The sequence below is a fragment of the Phyllobates terribilis genome, unplaced genomic scaffold, assembly GCF_046119375.1.
Source record: "Phyllobates terribilis strain yellow unplaced genomic scaffold, ASM4611937v1 Scaffold_10__3_contigs__length_209671492, whole genome shotgun sequence".
Lineage (NCBI taxonomy): Eukaryota > Metazoa > Chordata > Amphibia > Anura > Dendrobatidae > Phyllobates > Phyllobates terribilis.
In genome coordinates, this window is record NW_027362770.1 from 5,861,722 (window position 1) to 5,884,947 (window position 23,226).

Consider the following 23,226-nt stretch of genomic DNA (forward strand, 5'->3'; position numbering starts at 1 on the left):
TGAGGGTACCCCAGGAGAGTTCCAAATGTGTGTGGGTAGAATATATATCCCACAGGGGTTAAATTGAAAAAAGTTGAAAAAATTTTTTTTTGGGACTTAGTCATTTTTCCGGCGTTTATCAGACTTTCAGATAGGGGAAATGTCAGTGAGCATTCCGATTTCAGTTCCAGAGCGATTCGCCCAATGAGTCCTTGATATTTAGTCGTTTTCAGCTAATATTTTGGACTTTTGAAAATTTTACTTTTTTGTGAAAATATCCACTAAATGAGGGAATAATATGTGTGAGGGTACCCCAGGAGAGTTCCAAATGTGTGTGGGTAGAATATATATCCCACGGGGGTAAAATTGAAAAAAGTTGAAACATTTTTTTTTTGGACTTAGTCATTTTTCCGGCGTTTATCAGACTTTCAGATAGGGGAAATGTCAGTGAGCATTCCAATTTCAGTTCCAGAGCGATTCGCCCAATGAGTCCTTGATATTTAGTCGTTTTCAGCCAATTTTCTGGATTTTTGAAAATTTCACTTTTTTGTGAAAATATCCACTAAATGAGGGAATAATATGTGTGAGGATACCCCAGGAGAGTTCCAAATGTGTGTGGGTAGAATATATATCCCACAGGGGTTAAATTGAAAAAAGTTGAAAAAATTTTTTTTTTGGACTTAGTCATTTTTCCGGCGTTTATCAGACTTTCAGATAGGGCAAATGTCAGTGAGCATTCCGATTTCAGTTCCAGAGCGATTCGCCCAATGAGTCCTTGATATTTAGTCGTTTTCAGCTAATATTTTGGACTTTTGAAAATTTTACTTTTTTGTGAAAATATCCACTAAATGAGGGAATAATATGTGTGAGGGTACCCCAGGAGAGTTCCAAATGTGTGTGGGTAGAATATATATCCCACGGGGGTAAAATTGAAAAAAGTTGAAACATTTTTTTTTTGGACTTAGTCATTTTTCCGGCGTTTATCAGACTTTCAGATAGGGGAAATGTCAGTGAGCATTCCAATTTCAGTTCCAGAGCGATTCGCCCAATGAGTCCTTGATATTTAGTCGTTTTCAGCCAATTTTCTGGATTTTTGAAAATTTCACTTTTTTGTGAAAATATCCACTAAATGAGGGAATAATATGTGTGAGGATACCCCAGGAGAGTTCCAAATGTGTGTGGGTAGAATATATATCCCACAGGGGTTAAATTGAAAAAAGTTCAAAAAATTTTTTTTGGGACTTAGTCATTTTTCCGGCGTTTATCAGACTTTCAGATAGGGGAAATGTCAGTGAGCATTCCAATTTCAGTTCCAGAGCTATTCGCCCAATGAGTCCTTGATATTTAGTCGTTTTCAGACAATTTTCTGGATTTTTGAAAATTTCACTTTTTTGTGAAAATATCCACTAAATGAGGGAATAATATGTGTGAGGATACCCCAGGAGAGTTCCAAATGTGTGTGGGTAGAATATATATCCCTCAGGGGTTAAATTGAAAAAAGTTAAAAAAAATTTTTTTGGGACTTAGTCATCTCTCCGGCGTTTATCAGACTTTCAGATAGGGGAAATGTCAGTGAGCATTCCGATTTCAGTTCCAGAGCGATTCGCCCAATGAGTCCTTGATATTTAGTCGTTTTCAGCTAATATTTTGGACTTTTGAAAATTTTACTTTTTTGTGAAAATATCCACTAAATGAGGGAATAATATGTGTGAGGGTACCCCAGGAGAGTTCCAAATGTGTGTGGGTAGAATATATATCCCACGAGGTAAAATTGAAAAAAGTTGAAACATTTTTTTTTTGGACTTAGTAATTTTTCCGGCGTTTATCAGACTTTCAGATAGGGGAAATGTCAGTGAGCATTCCAATTTCAGTTCCAGAGCGATTCGCCCAATGAGTCCTTGATATTTAGTCGTTTTCAGCCAATTTTCTGGATTATTGAAAATTTCACTTTTTTGTGAAAATATCCACTAAATGAGGGAATAATATGTGTGAGGGTACCCCAGGAGAGTTCCAAATGTGTGTGGGTAGAATATATATCCCACGGGGGTAAAATTGAAAAAAGTTGATAAAAAAATTTTTTTGGACTTAATCATTTTTCAGGCGTTTATCAGACTTTCAGATAGGGCAAATGTCAGTGAGCATTCCGATTTCAGTTCCAGAGCGATTCGCCCAATGAGTCCTTGATATTTAGTCGTTTTCAGCCAATATTTTGGACTTTTGAAAATATTACTTTTTTGTGAAAATATCCACTAAATGAGGGAATAATATGTGTGAGGATACCCCACGAGAGTTCCAAATGTGTGTGGGTAGAATATATATCCCACAGGGGTTAAATTGAAAAAAGTTGAAAAAATTTTTTTTTGGGACTTAGTCATTTCTCCGGCGTTTATCAGACTTTCAGATAGGGGAAATGTCAGTGAGCATTCCGATTTCAGTTCCAGAGCGATTCGCCCAATGAGTCCTTGATATTTAGTCGTTTTCAGCCAATATTTTGAACTTTTGAAAATTTTACTTTTTTGTGAAAATATCCACTAAATGAGGGAATAATATGTGTGAGGGTACCCCAGGAGAGTTCCAAATGTGTGTGGGTAGAATATATATCCCACGGGGGTAAAATTGAAAAAAGTTGAAACATTTTTTTTTTGGACTTAGTCATTTTTCCGGCGTTTATTAGACTTTCAGATAGGGGAAATGTCAGTGAGCATTCCAATTTCAGTTCCAGAGCTATTCGCCCAATGAGTACTTGATATTTAGTCGTTTTCAGACAATTTTCTGGATGTTTGAAAATTTCACTTTTTTGTGAAAATATCCACTAAATGAGGGAATAATATGTGTGAGGATACCCCAGGAGAGTTCCAAATGTGTGTGGGTAGAATATATATCCCTCAGGGGTTAAATTGAAAAAAGTTAAAAAAAATTTTTTTGGGACTTAGTCATCTCTCCGGCGTTTATCAGACTTTCAGATAGGGGAAATGTCAGTGAGCGTTCCGATTTCAGTTCCAGAGCGATTCGCCCAATGAGTCCTTGATATTTAGTCGTTTTCAGCCAATTTTCTGGATTATTGAAAATTTCACTTTTTTGTGAAAATATCCACTAAATGAGGGAATAATATGTGTGAGGCTACCCCAGGAGAGTTCCAAATGTGAGTGGGTAGAATATATATCCCACGGGGGTAAAATTGAAAAAAGTTGATAAAAAATTTTTTTTGCACTTAATCATTTTTCCGGCGTTTATCAGACTTTCAGATAGGGGAAATGTCAGTGAGCGTTCCGATTTCAGTTCCAGAGCGATTCGCCCAAAGAGTCCTTGATATTTAGTCGTTTTCAGCTAATATTTTGGACTTTTGAAAATTTTACTTTTTTGTGAAAATATCCACTAAATGAGGGAATAATATGTGTGAGGGTACCCCAGGAGAGTTCCAAATGTGTGTGGGTAGAATATATATCCCACGAGGTAAAATTGAAAAAAGTTGAAACATTTTTTTTTTGGACTTAGTCATTTTTCCGGCGTTTATCAGACTTTCAGATAGGGGAAATGTCAGTGAGCATTCCAATTTCAGTTCCAGAGCGATTCGCCCAATGAGTCCTTGATATTTAGTCGTTTTCAGCCAATATTTTGGACTTTTGAAAATTTTACTTTTTTGTGAAAATATCCACTAAATGAGGGAATAATATGTGTGAGGGTACCCCAGGAGAGTTCCAAATGTGTGTGGGTAGAATATATATCCCACGGGGGTAAAATTGAAAAAAGTTAAAAAAAATTTTTTTGGGACTTAGTCATTTCTCCGGCGTTTATCAGACTTTCAGATAGGGGAAATGTCAGTGAGCGTTCCGATTTCAGTTCCAGAGCGATTTGCCCTATGAGTCCTTGATATTTAGTCTGTTTCAGCCAATATTTTGGATTTTTGAAAATTTCACTTTTTTGCGAAAATATCCACTAAATGAGGGAATAATATGTGTGAGGGTACCCCAGGAGAGTTCCAAATGTGTGTGGGTAGAATATATATCCCACGGGGGTAAAATTGAAAAAAGTTGTTAAAAAAATTTTTTGGGACTTAGCCATTTTTCCGGCGTTAATCAGACTTTCAGATAGGGCAAATGTCAGTGAGCATTCCGATTTCAGTTCCAGAGCGACTCGCCCAATGAGTCCTTGATATTTAGTCGTTTTCAGCCAATATTTTGGATTTTTGATAATTTTATTTTTTTGTGAAAATATCCACTAAATGAGGGAATAATATGTGTGAGGGTACCCCAGGAGAGTTCAAAATGTGTGTAGGTAGAATATATATCCCACGGGGGTAAAATTGAAAAAAGTTGAAACATTTTTTTTTTGGACTTAGTCATTTTTCCGGCGTTTATCAGACTTTCAGATAGGGGAAATGTCAGTGAGCATTCCAATTTCAGTTCCAGAGCGATTCGCCCAATGAGTCCTTGATATTTAGTCGTTTTCAGCCAATTTTCTGGATTTTTGAAAACTTCACTTTTTTGTGAAAATATCCACTAAATGAGGGAATAATATGTGTGAGGATACCCCAGGAGAGTTCCAAATGTGTGTGGGTAGAATATATATCCCACAGGGGTTAAATTGAAAAAAGTTGAAAACCTTTTTTTTTGAGACTTAGTCATTTCTCCGGCGTTTATCAGACTTTCAGATAGGGGAAATGTCAGTGAGCATTCCGATTTCAGTTCCAGAGTGATTCGCCCAATGAGTCCTTGATATTTAGTCGTTTTCAGCCAATATTTTGGATTTTTGAAAATTTCACTTTTTTGTGAAAATATCCACTAAATGAGGAAATAATATGTGTGAGGGTACCCCAGGAGAGTTCCAAATGTGTGTGGGTAGAATATATATCCCACGGGGGTAAAATTGAAAAAAGTTGAAACATTTTTTTTTTGGACTTAGTCATTTTTCCGGCGTTTATCAGACTTTCAGATAGGGGAAAAGTCAGTGAGCATTCCAATTTCAGTTCCAGAGCGATTCGCCCAATGAGTACTTGATATTTAGTCGTTTTCAGCCAATTTTCTGGATTTTTGAAAATTTCACTTTTTTGTGAAAATATCCACTAAATGAGAGAATAATATGTGTGAGGGTACCCCAGGAGAGCTCCAAATGTGTGTGGGTAGAATATATATCCCACGGGGGTAAAATTGAAAAAAGTTGAAAAAATTTTTTTTTGGACTTAGTCATTTTTCCGGCGTTTATCAGACTTTCAGATAGGGCAAATGTCAGTGAGCATTCCGATTTCAGTTCCAGAGCGATTCGCCCAATGAGTCCTTGATATTTAGTCGTTTTCAGCTAATATTTTGGACTTTTGAAAATTTTACTTTTTTGTGAAAATATCCACTAAATGAGGGAATAATATGTGTGAGGGTACCCCAGGAGAGTTCCAAATGTGTGTGGGTAGAATATATATCCCACGGGGGTAAAATTGAAAAAAGTTGAAACATTTTTTTTTTGGACTTAGTCATTTTTCCGGCGTTTATCAGACTTTCAGATAGGGGAAATGTCAGTGAGCATTCCAATTTCAGTTCCAGAGCGATTCGCCCAATGAGTCCTTGATATTTAGTCGTTTTCAGCCAATTTTCTGGATTTTTGAAAATTTCACTTTTTTGTGAAAATATCCACTAAATGAGGGAATAATATGTGTGAGGATACCCCAGGAGAGTTCCAAATGTGTGTGGGTAGAATATATATCCAACAGGGGTTAAATTGAAAAAAGTTCAAAAAATTTTTTTTGGGACTTAGTCATTTTTCCGGCGTTTATCAGACTTTCAGATAGGGGAAATGTCATTGAGCGTTCCGATTTCAGTTCCAGAGCGATTCGCCCAATGAGTCCTTGATATTTAGTCGTTTTCAGCCAATTTTCTGGATTATTGAAAATTTCACTTTTTTGTGAAAATATCCACTAAATGAGGGAATAATATGTGTGAGGGTACCCCAGGAGAGTTCCAAATGTGTGTGGGTAGAATATATATCCCACGGGGGTAAAATTGAAAAAAGTTGATAAAAATTTTTTTTTGGACTTAATCATTTTTCCGGCGTTTATCAGACTTTCAGATAGGGCAAATGTCAGTGAGCATTCCGATTTCAGTTCCAGAGCGATTCGCCCAATGAGTCCTTGATATTTAGTCGTTTTCAGCCAATATTTTGGACTTTTGAAAATTTTACTTTTTTGTGAAAATATCCACTAAATGAGGGAATAATATGTGTGAGGGTACCCCAGGAGAGTTCCAAATGTGTGTGGGTAGAATATATATCCCACGGGGGTAAAATTGAAAAAAGTTCAAAAAATTTTTTTTGGGACTTAGTCATTTCTCCAGCGTTTATCAGACTTTCAGATAGGGGAAATGTCAGTGAGCGTTCCGATTTCAGTTCCAGAGCGATTTGCCCAATGAGTCCTTGATATTTAGTCGTTTTCAGCCAATATTTTGGATTTTTGAAAATTTCACTTTTTTGTGAAAATATCCACTAAATGAGGGAATAATATGTGTGAGGGTACCCCAGGAGAGTTCCAAATGTGTGTGGGTAGAATATATATCCCACGGGGGTAAAATTGAAAAAAGTTGAAACATTTTTTTTTTGCACTTAGTCATTTTTCCGGCGTTTATCAGACTTTCAGATAGGGGAAATGTCAGTGAGCATTCCAATTTCAGTTCCAGAGCGATTCGCCCAATGAGTCCTTGATATTTAGTCGTTTCAGCCAATTTTCTGGATTTTTGAAATTTTCACTTTTTTGGGAAAATATCCCCTAAATGAGGGAATAATATGTGTGAGGATACCCCACGAGAGTTCCAAATGTGTGTGGGTAGAATATATATCCCACAGGGGTTAAATTGAAAAAAGTTGAAAAAATTTTTTTTTGGGACTTAGTCATTTCTCCGGCGTTTATCAGACTTTCAGATAGGGGAAATGTCAGTGAGCATTCCGATTTCAGTTCCAGAGCGATTCGCCCAATGAGTCCTTGATATTTAGTCGTTTTCAGCCAATATTTTGGACTTTTGAAAATTTTACTTTTTTGTGAAAATATCCACTAAATGAGGGAATAATATGTGTGAGGGTACCCCAGGAGAGTTCCAAATGTGTGTGGGTAGAATATATATCCCACGGGGGTAAAATTGAAAAAAGTTGAAACATTTTTTTTTTGGACTTAGTCATTTTTCCGGCGTTTATTAGACTTTCAGATAGGGGAAATGTCAGTGAGCATTCCAATTTCAGTTCCAGAGCTATTCGCCCAATGAGTCCTTGATATTTAGTCGTTTTCAGACAATTTTCTGGATTTTTGAAAATTTCACTTTTTTGTGAAAATATCCACTAAATGAGGGAATAATATGTGTGAGGATACCCCAGGAGAGTTCCAAACGTGTGTGGGTAGAATATATATCCCTCAGGGGTTAAATTGAAAAAAGTTAAAAAAAATTTTTTTGGGACTTAGTCATCTCTCCGGCGTTTATCAGACTTTCAGATAGGGGAAATGTCAGTGAGCATTCCGATTTCAGTTCCAGAGCGATTCGCCCAATGAGTCCTTGATATTTAGTCGTTTACAGCTAATATTTTGGACTTTTGAAAATTTTACTTTTTTGTGAAAATATCCACTAAATGAGGGAATAATATGTGTGAGGGTACCCCAGGAGAGCTCCAAATGTGTGTGGGTAGAATATATATCCCACGAGGTAAAATTGAAAAAAGTTGAAACATTTTTTTTTTGGACTTAGTAATTTTTCCGGCGTTTATCAGACTTTCAGATAGGGGAAATGTCAGTGAGCATTCCAATTTCAGTTCCAGAGCGATTCGCCCAATGAGTCCTTGATATTTAGTCGTTTTCAGCCAATTTTCTGGATTATTGAAAATTTCACTTTTTTGTGAAAATATCCACTAAATGAGGGAATAATATGTGTGAGGGTACCCCAGGAGAGTTCCAAATGTGTGTGGGTAGAATATATATCCCACGGGGGTAAAATTGAAAAAAGTTGATAAAAAATTTTTTTTGGACTTAATCATTTTTCAGGCGTTTATCAGACTTTCAGATAGGGCAAATGTCAGTGAGCATTCCGATTTCAGTTCCAGAGCGATTCGCCCAATGAGTCCTTGATATTTAGTCGTTTTCAGCCAATATTTTGGACTTTTGAAAATATTACTTTTTTGTGAAAATATCCACTAAATGAGGGAATAATATGTGTGAGGGTACCCCAGGAGAGTTCCAAATGTGTGTGGGTAGAATATATATCCCACGGGGGTAAAATTGAAAAAAGTTGAAACATTTTTTTTTTGGACTTAGTCATTTTTCCGGCGTTTATTAGACTTTCAGATAGGGGAAATGTCAGTGAGCATTCCAATTTCAGTTCCAGAGCTATTCGCCCAATGAGTCCTTGATATTTAGTCGTTTTCAGACAATTTTCTGGATTTTTGAAAATTTCACTTTTTTGTGAAAATATCCACTAAATGAGGGAATAATATGTGTGAGGATACCCCAGGAGAGTTCCAAATGTGTGTGGGTAGAATATATATCCCTCAGGGGTTAAATTGAAAAAAGTTAAAAAAAATTTTTTTGGGACTTAGTCATCTCTCTGGCGTTTATCAGACTTTCAGATAGGGGAAATGTCAGTGAGCGTTCCGATTTCAGTTCCAGAGCGATTCGCCCAATGAGTCCTTGATATTTAGTCGTTTTCAGCTAATATTTTGGACTTTTGAAAATTTTACTTTTTTGTGAAAATATCCACTAAATGAGGGAATAATATGTGTGAGGGTACCCCAGGAGAGTTCCAAATGTGTGTGGGTAGAATATATATCCCACGAGGTAAAATTGAAAAAAGTTGAAACATTTTTTTTTTGAACTTAGTAATTTTTCCGGCGTTTATCAGACTTTCAGATAGGGGAAATGTCAGTGAGCATTCCAATTTCAGTTCCAGAGCGATTCGCCCAATGAGTCCTTGATATTTAGTCGTTTTCAGCCAATTTTCTGGATTATTGAAAATTTCACTTTTTTGTGAAAATATCCACTAAATGAGGGAATAATATGTGTGAGGGTACCCCAGGAGAGTTCCAAATGTGTGTGGGTAGAATATATATCCCACGGGGGTAAAATTGAAAAAAGTTGAAAAAAATTTTTTTTGGGACTTAGTCATTTCTCCGGCGTTTATCAGACTTTCAGATAGGGGAAATGTCAGTGAGCATTCCGATTTCAGTTCCAGAGCGATTCGCCCAATGAGTCCTTGATATTTAGTCGTTTTCAGCCAATATTTTGGACTTTTGAAAATTTTACTTTTTTGTGAAAATATCCACTAAATGAGGGAATAATATGTGTGAGGGTACCCCAGGAGAGTTCCAAATGTGTGTGGGTAGAATATATATCCCACGGGGGTAAAATTGAAAAAAGTTGAAACTTTTTTTTTGGACTTAGTCATTTTTCCGGCGTTTATCAGACTTTCAGATAGGGGAAATGTCAGTGAGCATTCCAATTTCAGTTCCAGAGCGATTAGCCCAATGAGTCCTTGATATTTAGTCGTTTCAGCCAATTTTCTGGATTTTTGAAATTTTCACTTTTTTGGGAAAATATCCACTAAATGAGGGAATAATATGTGTGAGGATACCCCACGAGAGTTCCAAATGTGTGTGGGTAGAATATATATCCCACAGGGGTTAAATTGAAAAAAGTTGAAAAAATTTTTTTTTGGGACTTAGTCATTTCTCCGGCGTTTATCAGACTTTCAGATAGGGGAAATGTCAGTGAGCATTCCGATTTCAGTTCCAGAGCGATTCGCCCAATGAGTCCTTGATATTTAGTCGTTTTCAGCCAATATTTTGGATTTTTGAAAATTTTACTTTTTTGTGAAAATATCCACTAAATGAGGGAATAATATGTGTGAGGGTACCCCAGGAGAGTTCCAAATGTGTGTGGGTAGAATATATATCCCACAGGGGTAAAATTGAAAAAAGTTGAAACATTTTTTTTTGGACTTAGTCATTTATCCGGCGTTTCTCAGACTTTCAGATAGGGGAAATGTCAGTGAGCATTCCGATTTCAGTTCCAGAGCGATTCGCCCAATGAGTCCTTGATATTTAGTCGATTTCATCCAATATTTTGGATTTTTGAAAATTTCACTTTTTTGTGAAATTATCCACTAAATGAGGGAATTATATGTGTGAGGGTACCCCAGGAGAGTTCCAAATGTGTGTGGGTAGAATATATATCCCACGGGGGTAAAATTGAAAAAAGTTGATAAAAAAATTTTTTGGGACTTAGTCATTTTTCCGGCGTTAATCAGACTTTCAGATAGGGCAAATGTCAGTGAGCATTCCGATTTCAGTTCCAGAGTGATTCGCTCAATGAGTCCTTGATATTTAGTCGTTTTCAGCCAATTTTCTGTATTTTTGAAACTTTCACTTTTTTGTGAAAATAACCACTAAATGAGGGAATAATATGTGTGAGTTTACCCCAGGAGAGTTCCAAATGTGTGTGGGTAGAATATATATCCCACGGGGGTAAAATTGAAAAAAGTTGAAAAATTTTTTTTTTTGGACTTTGTCATTTTTTCGGCGTTTATCAGACTTTCAGATAGGGGAAATGTCAGTGAGCGTTCCGATTTCAGTTCCAGAGTGATTCGCCCAATGAGTCCTTGATATTTAGTCGTTTTCAGCCAATTTTCTGGATTTTTGAAAATTTCACTTTTTTGTTAAAATATCCACTAAATGAGAGAACAATATGTGTGAGGGTACCCCAGGAGAGCTCCAAATGTGTGTGGGTAGAATATATATCCCACAGGGGTAAAATTGAAAAAAGTTTAAAAAAAAAATTTTTTTTGACTTAATAATTTTTCCGACGTTTATCAGACTTTCAGATAGGGCAAATGTCAGTGAGCATTCCGATTTCAGTTCCAGAACGATTCGCCCGTTGAGTCCTTGATATTTAGTCGTTTTCAGCCAATATTTTGGATTTTTGAAAATTTTACTTTTTTGTGAAAATATCCACTAAATGAGGGAATAATATGTGTGAGGGTACCCCAGGAGAGTTCCAAATGTGTGTGGGTAGAATATATATCCCACAGGGGTAAAATTGAAAAAAGTTGAAACATTTTTTTTTGGACTTAGTCATTTATCCGGCGTTTATCAGACTTTCAGATTGGGGAAATGTCAGTGAGCATTCCGATTTCAGTTCCAGAGCGATTCGCCCAATGAGTCCTTGATATTTAGTCGATTTCATCCAATATTTTGGATTTTTGAAAATTTCACTTTTTTGTGAAATTATCCACTAAATGAGGGAATAATATGTGTGAGGGTACCACAGGAGAGATCCAAATGTGTGTGGGTAGAATATATATCCCACGGGGGTAAAATTGAAGAAAGTTGAAAACATTTTTTTTTGGGACTTAGTCATTTTTCCAGCGTTTATCAGACTTTCAGATAGGGGAAATGTCAGTGAGCGTTCCGATTCCAGTTCCAGAGCGATTCGCTCAATGAGTCCCTGATATTTAGTTGTTTTCAGCCAATTTTCTGGATTTTTGAAAATTTCACTTTTTTTGTGAAAATATCCACTAAATGAGAGGATAATATGTGTGAGGGTACCCCAGGAGAGCTCCAAATGTGTGTGGGTAGAATATATATCCCACGGGGGTAAAATTGAAAAAAGTTGAAAAAAAATTTTTTTTGGACTTTGTCATTTTTCCGGCGTTTATCATACTTTCAGATAGGGGAAATGTCAGTGAGCATTCCGATTTCAGTTCCAGAGCGATTCGCCCAATGAATCCCTGATATTTAGTCGTTTTCAGCCAATTTTCTGGATTTTTGAAAATTTCACCTTTTTGTGAAAATATCCACTAAATGAGAGAATAATATGTGTGAGGGTACCCCAGGAGAGCTCCAAATGTGTGTGGGTAGAATATATATCCCACGGGGGTAAAATTGAAAAAAATTGAAAAATTTTTCTTTTGGACTTAGTCATTTTTCCGGCGTTTATCAGACTTTCAGATAGGGGAAATGTCAGTGAGCGTTCCGATTTCAGTTCCAGAGCTATTCGCCCAATAAGTCCTTGATATTTAGTCGTTTTCAGCCAATTTTCTGGATTTTTGAAACTTTCACTTTTTTGTGAAAATATCCTCTAAATGAGGGAATAATATGTGAGAGGGTACCCAAGGAGAGTTTCAAATGTGTGTGGGTAGAATATATATCCCACGGGGGTAAAATTGAAGAAAGTTTTAAAAAATTTTTTTTGGAATCAGTCATTTTTCCGGCGTTTATTAGACTTTCAGATAGGGGAAATGTCAGTGAGCATTCCAATTTCAGTTCCAAAGCGATTCGCCCAATGAGTCCTTGATATTTAGTCGTTTTCAGCCAATTTTTTGGATTTTTGAAAATTTCACTTTTTTGTGAAAATATCCACTAAATGAGTGAATAATATGTGTGAGGGTACCCCAGGAGAGTTCCAAATGTGTGTGGGTAGAATATATATCCCACGGGGGTAAAATTGAAAAAAGTTGATAAAAAATTTTTTTGGGACTTAGTCATTTTTCCGGCGTTAATCAGACTTTCAGATAGGGCAAATGTCAGTGAGCATTCCGATTTCAGTTCCAGAGTGATTCGCCCAATGGGTCCTTGATATTTAGTCGTTTTCAGCCAATTTTCTGTATTTTTGAAACTTTCACTTTTTTGTGAAAATATCCACTAAATGAGGGAATAATATGTGTGAGTTTACCCCAGGAGAGTTCCAAATGTGTGTGGGTAGAATATATATCCCACGGGGGTAAAATTGAAAAAAGTTGAAAAAATTTTTTTTTTGGACTTTGTCATTTTTCCGGCGTTTATCAGATTTTCAGATAGGGGAAATGTCAGTGAGCATTCCGATTTCAGTTCCAGAGTGATTCGCCCAATGAGTCCTTGATATTTAGTCGTTTTCAGCCAATTTTCTGGATTTTTGAAAATTTCACTTTTTTGTGAAAATATCCACTAAATGAGAGAACAATATGTGTGAGGGTACCCCAGGAGAGCTCCAAATGTGTGTGGGTAGAATATATATCCCACAGGGGTAAAATTGAAAAAAGTTTGAAAAAAAATTTTTTTTGACTTAATAATTTTTCCGGCGTTTATCAGACTTTCAGATAGGGCAAATGTCAGTGAGCATTCCGATTTCAGTTCCAGAACGATTCGCCCGTTGAGTCCTTGATATTTAGTCGTTTTCAGCCAATATTTTGGATTTTTGAAAATTTTACTTTTTTGTGAAATTATCCACTAAATGAGGGAATAATATGTGTGAGGGTACCCCAGGAGAGTTCCAAATGTGTGTGGGTAGAATATATATCCCACAGGGGTAAAATTGAAAAAAGTTGAAACATTTTTTTTTGGACTTAGTCATTTATCCGGCGTTTATCAGACTTTCAGATTGGGGAAATGTCAGTGAGCATTCCGATTTCAGTTCCAGAGCGATTCGCCCAATGAGTCCTTGATATTTAGTCGATTTCATCCAATATTTTGGATTTTTGAAAGTTTCACTTTTTTGTGAAATTATCCACTAAATGAGGGAATAATATGTGTGAGGGTACCACAGGAGAGATCCAAATGTGTGTGGGTAGAATATATATCCCACGGGGGTAAAATTGAAGAAAGTTGAAAACATTTTTTTTTGGGACTTAGTCATTTTTCCAGCGTTTATCAGACTTTCAGATAGGGGAAATGTCAGTGAGCGTTCCGATTCCAGTTCCAGAGCGATTCGCTCAATGAGTCCCTGATATTTAGTTGTTTTCAGCCAATTTTCTGGATTTTTGAAAATTTCACTTTTTTTGTGAAAATATCCACTAAATGAGAGGATAATATGTGTGAGGGTACCCCAGGAGAGCTCCAAATGTGTCTGGGTAGAATATATATCCCACAGGGGTTAAATTGAAAAAAGTTGAAAAAATTTTTTTTTGGGACTTAGTCATTTCTCCGGCGTTTATCAGACTTTCAGATAGGGGAAATGTCAGTGAGCGTTCCGATTTCAGTTCCAGAGCGATTCGCCCAATGAGTCCTTGATATTTAGTCGTTTTAAGCCAATATTTTGGATTTTTGAAAATTTCACTTTTTTGTGAAAATATCCACTAAATGAGGGAATAATATGTGTGAGGGTACCCCAGGAGAGTTCCAAATGTGTGTGGGTAGAATATATATCCCACGGGGGTAAAATTGAAAAAAGTTGATAAAAAAAATTTTTGGGACTTAGTCATTTTTCCGGCGTTAATCAGACTTTCAGATAGGGCAAATGTCAGTGAGCATTCCGATTTCAGTTCCAGAGTGATTCGCCCAATGAGTCCTTGATATTTAGTCGTTTTCAGCCAATTTTCTGTATTTTTGAAACTTTCACTTTTTTGTGAAAATATCCACTAAATGAGGGAATAATATGTGTGAGTTTACCCCAGGAGAGTTCCAAATGTGTGTGGGTAGAATATATATCCCACGGGGGTAAAATTGAAAAAAGTTGAAAAAATTTTTTTTTTGGACTTTGTCATTTTTCCGGCGTTTATCAGATTTTCAGATAGGGGAAATGTCAGTGAGCGTTCCGATTTCAGTTCCAGAGTGATTCGCCCAATGAGTCCTTGATATTTAGTCGTTTTCAGCCAATTTTCTGGATTTTTGAAAATTTCACTTTTTTGTGAAAATATCCACTAAATGAGAGAACAATATGTGTGAGGGTACCCCAGGAGAGCTCCAAATGTGTGTGGGTAGAATATATATCCCACAGGGGTAAAATTGAAAAAAGTTTAAAAAAAAATTTTTTTTTGACTTAGTCATTTTTCCGGCGTTTATCAGACTTTCAGATAGGGCAAATGTCAGTGAGCATTCCGATTTCAGTTCCAGAGCGATTCGCCCGTTGAGTCCTTGATATTTAGTCGTTTTCAGCCAATATTTTGGATTTTTGAAAATTTTACTTTTTTGTGAAAATATCCACTAAATGAGGGAATAATATGTGTGAGGGTACCCCAGGAGAGTTCCAAATGTGTGTGGGTGGAATATATATCCCACAGGGGTAAAATTGAAAAAAGTTTAAACATTTTTTTTTGGACTTAGTCATTTATCCGGCGTTTATCAGACTTTCAGATAGGGGAAATGTCAGTGAGCATTCCGATTTCAGTTCCAGAGCGATTCGCCCAATGAGTCCTTGATATTTAGTCGTTTTCAGCCAATTTTCTGTATTTTTGAAACTTTCACTTTTTTTGTGAAAATATCCACTAAATGAGAGGATAATATGTGTGAGGGTACCCCACGAGAGCTCCAAATGTGTGTGGGTAGAATATATATCCCACAGGGGTAAAATTGAAAAAAGTTGAAAAAAAATTTTTTTTGGACTTAGTCATTTTTCCGGCGTTTATCATACTTTCAGATAGGGGAAATGTCAGTGAGCATTCCGATTTCAGTTCCAGAGCGATTCGCCCAATGAATCCTTGATATTTAGTCGTTTTCAGCCAATTTTCTGGATTTTTGAAAATTTCACCTTTTTGTGAAAATATCCACTAAATGAGAGAATAATATGTGTGAGGGTACCCCAGGAGAGCTCCAAATGTGTGTGGGTAGAATATATATCCCACGGGGGTAAAATTGAAAAAAATTGAAAAATTTTTCTTTTGGACTTAGTCATTTTTCCGGCGTTTATCAGACTTTCAGATAGGGGAAATGTCAGTGAGCGTTCCGATTTCAGTTCCAGAGCTATTCGCCCAATAAGTCCTTGATATTTAGTCGTTTTCAGCCAATTTTCTGGATTTTTGAAACTTTCACTTTTTTGTGAAAATATCCTCTAAATGAGGGAATAATATGTGAGAGGGTACCCAAGGAGAGTTCCAAATGTGTGTGGGTAGAATATATATCCCACGGGGGTAAAATTGAAGAAAGTTTTAAAAAATTTTTTTTTGAATCAGTCATTTTTCCGGCGTTTATTAGACTTTCAGATAGGGGAAATGTCAGTGAGCATTCCAATTTCAGTTCCAAAGCGATTCGCCCAATGAGTCCTTGATATTTAGTCGTTTTCAGCCAATTTTTTGGATTTTTGAAAATTTCACTTTTTTGTGAAAATATCCACTAAATGAGTGAATAATATGTGTGAGGGTACCCCAGGAGAGTTCCAAATGTGTGGGGATAGAATATATATCCCACGGGGGTAAAATTGAAAAAAGTTGAAAACATTTTTTTTTGGGACTTAGTCATTTTTCCGGCGTTTATCAGACTTTCAGATAGGGGAAATGTCAGTGAGCATTCCGATTTCAGTTCCAGAGCGATTCGCCCAATGATTCCTTGATATTTAGTCAATTTCAGCCAATATTTTGGATTTTTGAAAATTTCACTTTTTTGTGAAATTATCCACTAAATGAGGGAATAATATGTGTGAGGGTACCACAGGAGAGATCCAAATGTGTGTGGGTAGAATATATATCCCACGGGGGTAAAATTGAAGAAAGTTTTAAAAATTTTTTTTTTGGAATTAGTCATTTTTCCGGTGTTTATCAGACTTTCAGATAGGGGAAATGTCAGTGAGCGTTCCGATTTCAGTTCCAGAGCGATTCGCCCAATGAGTCCTTGATATTTAGTCGTTTTCAGCCAATATTTTGGATTTTTGAAAATTTTACTTTTTTGTGAAAATATCCACTAAATGAGGGAATATTATGTGTGAGGGTACCCCTGGAGAGTTCCAAATGTGTGTGGGTAGAATATATATCCCACAGGGGTTAAATTGAAAAAAGTTGAAGAAATTTTTTTTTTTGGACTTTGACATTTTTCCGGCGTTTATCAGACTTTCAGATAGGGGAAATGTCAGTGAGCAATCCGATTTCAGTTCCAGAGCGAATCGCCCAATGAGTCCTTGATATTTAGTCGTTTTCAGCCAATTTTCTGGATTTTTGAAAATTTCACTTTTTTGTGAAAATATCCACTAAATGAGAGAATAATATGTGTGAGGGTACCCCAGGAGAGCTCCAAATGTGTGTGGGTAGAATATATATCCCACGGGGGTAAAATTGAAAAAAGTTTAAAAAAATTTTTTGAGACTCAGTCATTTTTCCGTCGTTTATCAGACTTTCAGATAGGGGAAATGTCAGTGAGCATACCGATTTCAGTTCAAGAGCGATTCGCCCATTGAGTCCTTGATATTTAGTCGTTTTCAGCCAATATTTTGGATTTTTGAAAATTTTACTTTTTTGTGAAAATATCCACAAAATGAGAGAATAATATGTGTGAGGGTACCCCAGGAGAGTTCCAAATGTGTGTGGGTAGAATATATATCCCACGGGGGTAAAATTGAAGAAAGTTTTAAAAAATTTTTTTTGGAATTAGTCATTTTTCCGGCGTTTATCAGACTTTCAGATAGGGGAAATGTCAGTGAGCGTTCCGATTTAAGTTCCAGAGCGATTCGCCCAATGAGTCCTTGATATTTAGTCGTTTTCAGCCAATTTTCTGAATTTTTGAAAATTTCACTTTTTTGTGAAAATATCCACTAAATGAGAGAATAATATGTGTGAGGGTACCCCAGGAGAGTTCCAAATGTGTGTGGGTAGAATATATATCCCACGGGGGTAAAATTGAAAAAAGTTGAAAAAATTTTTTTTTTGGACTTAATCATTTTTCCAGCGTTTATCAGACTTTCAGATAGGACAAATGTCAGTGAGCGTTCCGATTTCAGTTCCAGAGCGGTTCGCCCAATGAGTCCTTGATATTTAGTCGTTTTCAGCCAATTTTCTGGATTTTTGAAAATTTCACTTTTTTGTGAAATTATCCACTAAATGAGAGAATAATATGTGTGAGGGTACCCCAGGAGAGTTCCAAATGTGTGTGGGTAGAATATATATCCCACGGGGGTAAAATTGAAAAAAGTTAAAACATTTTTTTTTGGGCTTATTCATTTTTCCGGCGTTTATCAGACTTTCAGATAGGGGAAATGTCAGTGAGCATTCCAATTTCAGTTCCAGAGCGATTCGCCCAATGAGTCCTTGATATTTAGTCGTTTTCAGCCAATTTTCTGGATTTTTGAACCTTTCACTTTTTTGTGAAAATATCCACTAAATGAGGGAATAATATGTGTGAGAGTACCCAAGGAGAGTTCCAAATGTTTGTGGGTAGAATATATATCCCACGGGGGTAAAATTGAAGAAAGTTTTACAAATTTTTTTTTGGAATTAGTCATTTTTCCGGCGTTTATCAGACTTTCAGATAGGGGAAACGTCAGTGAGCATTCCGATTTCAGTTCCAGAGCGATTCGCCCAATGAGTCCTTGATATTTAGTCGTTTTCAGCCAATTTTCTGAATTTTTGAAAATTTCACCTTTTTTGTGAAAATATCCACTAAATGAGAGAATAATATGTGTGAGGGTACCCCAGGAGAGTTCCAAATGTGTGTGGGTAGAATATATATCCCACGGGGGTAAAATTGAAAAAAGTTGAAAACATTTTTTTTTTGGACTTAATCATTTTTCCAGCGTTTATCAGACTTTCAGATAGGACAAATGTCAGTGAGCGTTCCGATTTCAGTTCCAGAGCGGTTCGCCCAATGAGTCCTTGATATTTAGTCGTTTTCAGCCAATTTTCTGGATTTTTGAAAATTTCACTTTTTTGTGAAATTATCCACTAAATGAGAGAATAATATGTGTGAGGGTACCCCAGGAGAGTTCCAAATGTGTGTGGGTAGAATATATATCCCACGGGGGTAAAATTGAAAAAAGTTAAAACATTTTTTTTTGGGCTTATTCATTTTTCCGGCGTTTATCAGACTTTCAGATAGGGGAAATGTCAGTGAGCATTCCAATTTCAGTTCCAGAGCGATTCGCCCAATGAGTCCTTGATATTTAGTCGTTTTCAGCCAATTTTCTGGATTTTTGAACCTTTCACTTTTTTGTGAAAATATCCACTAAATGAGGGAATAATATGTGTGAGAGTACCCAAGGAGAGTTCCAAATGTGTGTGGGTAGAATATATATCCCACGGGGTAAAATTGAAAAAAGTTGAAAACATTTTTTTTTTGGACTTAATCATTTTTCCAGCGTTTATCAGACTTTCAGATAGGACAAATGTCAGTGAGCGTTCCGATTTCAGTTCCAGAGCGGTTCGCCCAATGAGTCCTTGATATTTAGTCGTTTTCAGCCAATTTTCTGGATTTTTGAAAATTTCACTTTTTTGTGAAATTATCCACTAAATGAGAGAATAATATGTGTGAGGGTACCCCAGGAGAGTTCCAAATGTGTGTGGGTAGAATATATATCCCACGGGGGTAAAATTGAAAAAAGTTAAAACATTTTTTTTTGGGCTTATTCATTTTTCCGGCGTTTATCAGACTTTCAGATAGGGGAAATGTCAGTGAGCATTCCAATTTCAGTTCCAGAGCGATTCGCCCAATGAGTCCTTGATATTTAGTCGTTTTCAGCCAATTTTCTGGATTTTTGAACCTTTCACTTTTTTGTGAAAATATCCACTAAATGAGGGAATAATATGTGTGAGAGTACCCAAGGAGAGTTCCAAATGTGTGTGGGTAGAATATATATCCCACGGGGGTAAAATTGAAGAAAGTTTTACAAATTTTTTTTTGGAATTAGTCATTTTTCCGGCGTTTATCAGACTTTCAGATAGGGGAAATGTCAGTGAACATTCCGATTTCAGTTCCAGAGCGATTCGCCCAATGAGTCCTTGATATTTAGTCGTTTTCAGCCAATTTTCTGAATTTTTGAAAATTTCACCTTTTTTGTGAAAATATCCACTAAATGAGAGAATAATATGTGTGAGGGTACCCCAGGAGAGTTCCAAATGTGTGTGGGTAGAATATATATCCCACGGGGGTAAAATTGAAAAAAGTTAAAACATTTTTTTTTGGGCTTATTCATTTTTCCGGCGTTTATCAGACTTTCAGATAGGGGAAATGTCAGTGAGCATTCCAATTTCAGTTCCAGAGCGATTCGCCCAATGAGTCCTTGATATTTAGTCGTTTTCAGCCAATTTTCTGGATTTTTGAACCTTTCACTTTTTTGTGAAAATATCCACTAAATGAGGGAATAATATGTGTGAGAGTACCCAAGGAGAGTTCCAAATGTGTGTGGGTAGAATATATATCCCACGGGGGTAAAATTGAAGAAAGTTTTACAAATTTTTTTTTGGAATTAGTCATTTTTCCGGCGTTTATCAGACTTTCAGATAGGGGAAATGTCAGTGAGCATTCCGATTTCAGTTCCAGAGCGATTCGCCCAATGAGTCCTTGATATTTAGTCGTTTTCAGCCAATTTTCTGAATTTTTGAAAATTTCACCTTTTTTGTGAAAATATCCACTAAATGAGAGAATAATATGTGTGAGGGTACCCCAGGAGAGTTCCAAATGTGTGTGGGTAGAATATATATCCCACGTGGTAAAATTGAAAAAAGTTGAAAACATTTTTTTTTTGGACTTAATCATTTTTCCAGCGTTTATCAGACTTTCAGATAGGACAAATGTCAGTGAGCGTTCGATTTCAGTTCCAGAGCGATTCGCCCAATGAGTCCTTGATATTTAGTCATTTTCAGCCAATTTTCTGGATTTTTGAAAATTTCACTTTTTTGTGAAAATATCCACTAAATGAGTGAATAATATGTGTGAGGGTACCCCAGGAGAGTTCCAAATGTGTGTGGGTAGAATATATATCCCACGGGGGTAAAATTGAAAAAAGTTGAAACATTTTTTTTTTGGACTTATTCATTTTTCCGGCGTTTATCAGGCTTTCAGATAGGGGAAATGTCAGTGAGCATTCCAATTTCAGTTCCAGAGCGATTCGCCCAATGAGTCCTTGATATTTAGTCGTTTTCAGCCAATTTTCTGGATTTTTGAAAATTTCACTTTTTTGTGAAAATATCCACTAAATGAGTGAATAATATGTGTGAGGGTGCCCCAGGAGAGTTCCAAATGTGTGGGGGTAGAATATATATCCCACGGGGGTAAAATTGAAAAAAGTTGAAACATTTTTTTTTTGGACTTATTCATTTTTCCGGCGTTTATCAGGCTTTCAGATAGGGGAAATGTCAGTGAGCATTCCAATTTCAGTTCCAGAGCGATTCGCCCAATGAGTCCTTGATATTTAGTCGTTTTCAGCCAATTTTCTGGATTTTTGAAAATTTCACTTTTTTGTGAAAATATCCACTAAATGAGGGAATAATATGTGTGAGAGTACCCAAGGAGAGTTCCAAATGTGTGTGGGTAGAATATATATCCCACGGGGGTAAAATTGAAGAAAGTTTTACAAATTTTTTTTTGGAATTAGTCATTTTTCCGGCGTTTATCAGACTTTCAGATAGGGGAAATGTCAGTGAGCATTCCGATTTCAGTTCCAGAGCGATTCGCCCAATGAGTCCTTGATATTTAGTCGATTTCAGCCAATATTTTGGATTTTTGAAAATTTCACTTTTTTTGAAATTATCCACTAAATGAGGGAATAATATGTGTGAGGGTACCACAGGAGAGATACAAATGTTTGTGGGTAGAATATATATCCCACGGGGGTAAAATTGAAAAAAGTTGATAAAAAAATTTTTTGAGACTCAGTCATTTTTCCGTCGTTTATCAGACTTTCAGATAGGGGAAATGTCAGTGAGCATACCGATTTCAGTTCAAGAGCGATTCGCCCATTGAGTCCTTGATATTTCGTCGTTTTCAGCCAATATTTTGGATTTTTGAAAATTTTACTTTTTTCTGAAAATATCCACAAAATGAGAGAATAATAAGTGTGAGGGTACCCCAGGAGAGTTCCAAATGTGTGTGGGTAGAATATATATCCCACGGGGGTAAAATTGAAGAAAGTTTTAAAAAATTTTTTTTGGAATTAGTCATTTTTCCGGCGTTTATCAGACTTTCAGATAGGGGAAATGTCAGTGAGCGTTCCGATTTAAGTTCCAGAGCGATTCGCCCAATGAGTCCTTGATATTTAGTCGTTTTCAGCCAATTTTCTGAATTTTTGAAAATTTCACTTTTTTGTGAAAATATCCACTAAATGAGAGAATAATATGTGTGAGGGTACCCCAGGAGAGTTCCAAATGTGTGTGGGTAGAATATATATCCCACGGGGGTAAAATTGAAAAAAGTTGAAAACATTTTTTTTTTGGACTTAATCATTTTTCCAGCGTTTATCAGACTTTCAGATAGGACAAATGTCAGTGAGCGTTCCGATTTCAGTTCCAGAGCGGTTCGCCCAATGAGTCCTTGATATTTAGTCGTTTTCAGCCAATTTTCTGGATTTTTGAAAATTTCACTTTTTTGTGAAATTATCCACTAAATGAGAGAATAATATGTGTGAGGGTACCCCAGGAGAGTTCCAAATGTGTGTGGGTAGAATATATATCCCACGGGGGTAAAATTGAAAAAAGTTAAAACATTTTTTTTTGGGCTTATTCATTTTTCCGGCGTTTATCAGACTTTCAGATAGGGGAAATGTCAGTGAGCATTCCAATTTCAGTTCCAGAGCGATTCGCCCAATGAGTCCTTGATATTTAGTCGTTTTCAGCCAATTTTCTGGATTTTTGAACCTTTCACTTTTTTGTGAAAATATCCACTAAATGAGGGAATAATATGTGTGAGAGTACCCAAGGAGAGTTCCAAATGTGTGTGGGTAGAATATATATCCCACGGGGGTAAAATTGAAGAAAGTTTTACAAATTTTTTTTTGGAATTAGTCATTTTTCCGGCGTTTATCAGACTTTCAGATAGGGGAAATGTCAGTGAGCATTCCGATTTCAGTTCCAGAGCGATTCGCCCAATGAGTCCTTGATATTTAGTCGTTTTCAGCCAATTTTCTGAATTTTTGAAAATTTCACCTTTTTTGTGAAAATATCCACTAAATGAGAGAATAATATGTGTGAGGGTACCCCAGGAGAGTTCCAAATGTGTGTGGGTAGAATATATATCCCACGGGGTAAAATTGAAAAAAGTTGAAAACATTTTTTTTTTGGACTTAATCATTTTTCCAGCGTTTATCAGACTTTCAGATAGGACAAATGTCAGTGAGCGTTCGATTTCAGTTCCAGAGCGATTCGCCCAATGAGTCCTTGATATTTAGTCATTTTCAGCCAATTTTCTGGATTTTTGAAAATTTCACTTTTTTGTGAAAATATCCACTAAATGAGTGAATAATATGTGTGAGGGTACCCCAGGAGAGTTCCAAATGTGTGTGGGTAGAATATATATCCCACGGGGGTAAAATTGAAAAAAGTTGAAACATTTTTTTTTTGGACTTATTCATTTTTCCGGCGTTTATCAGGCTTTCAGATAGGGGAAATGTCAGTGAGCATTCCAATTTCA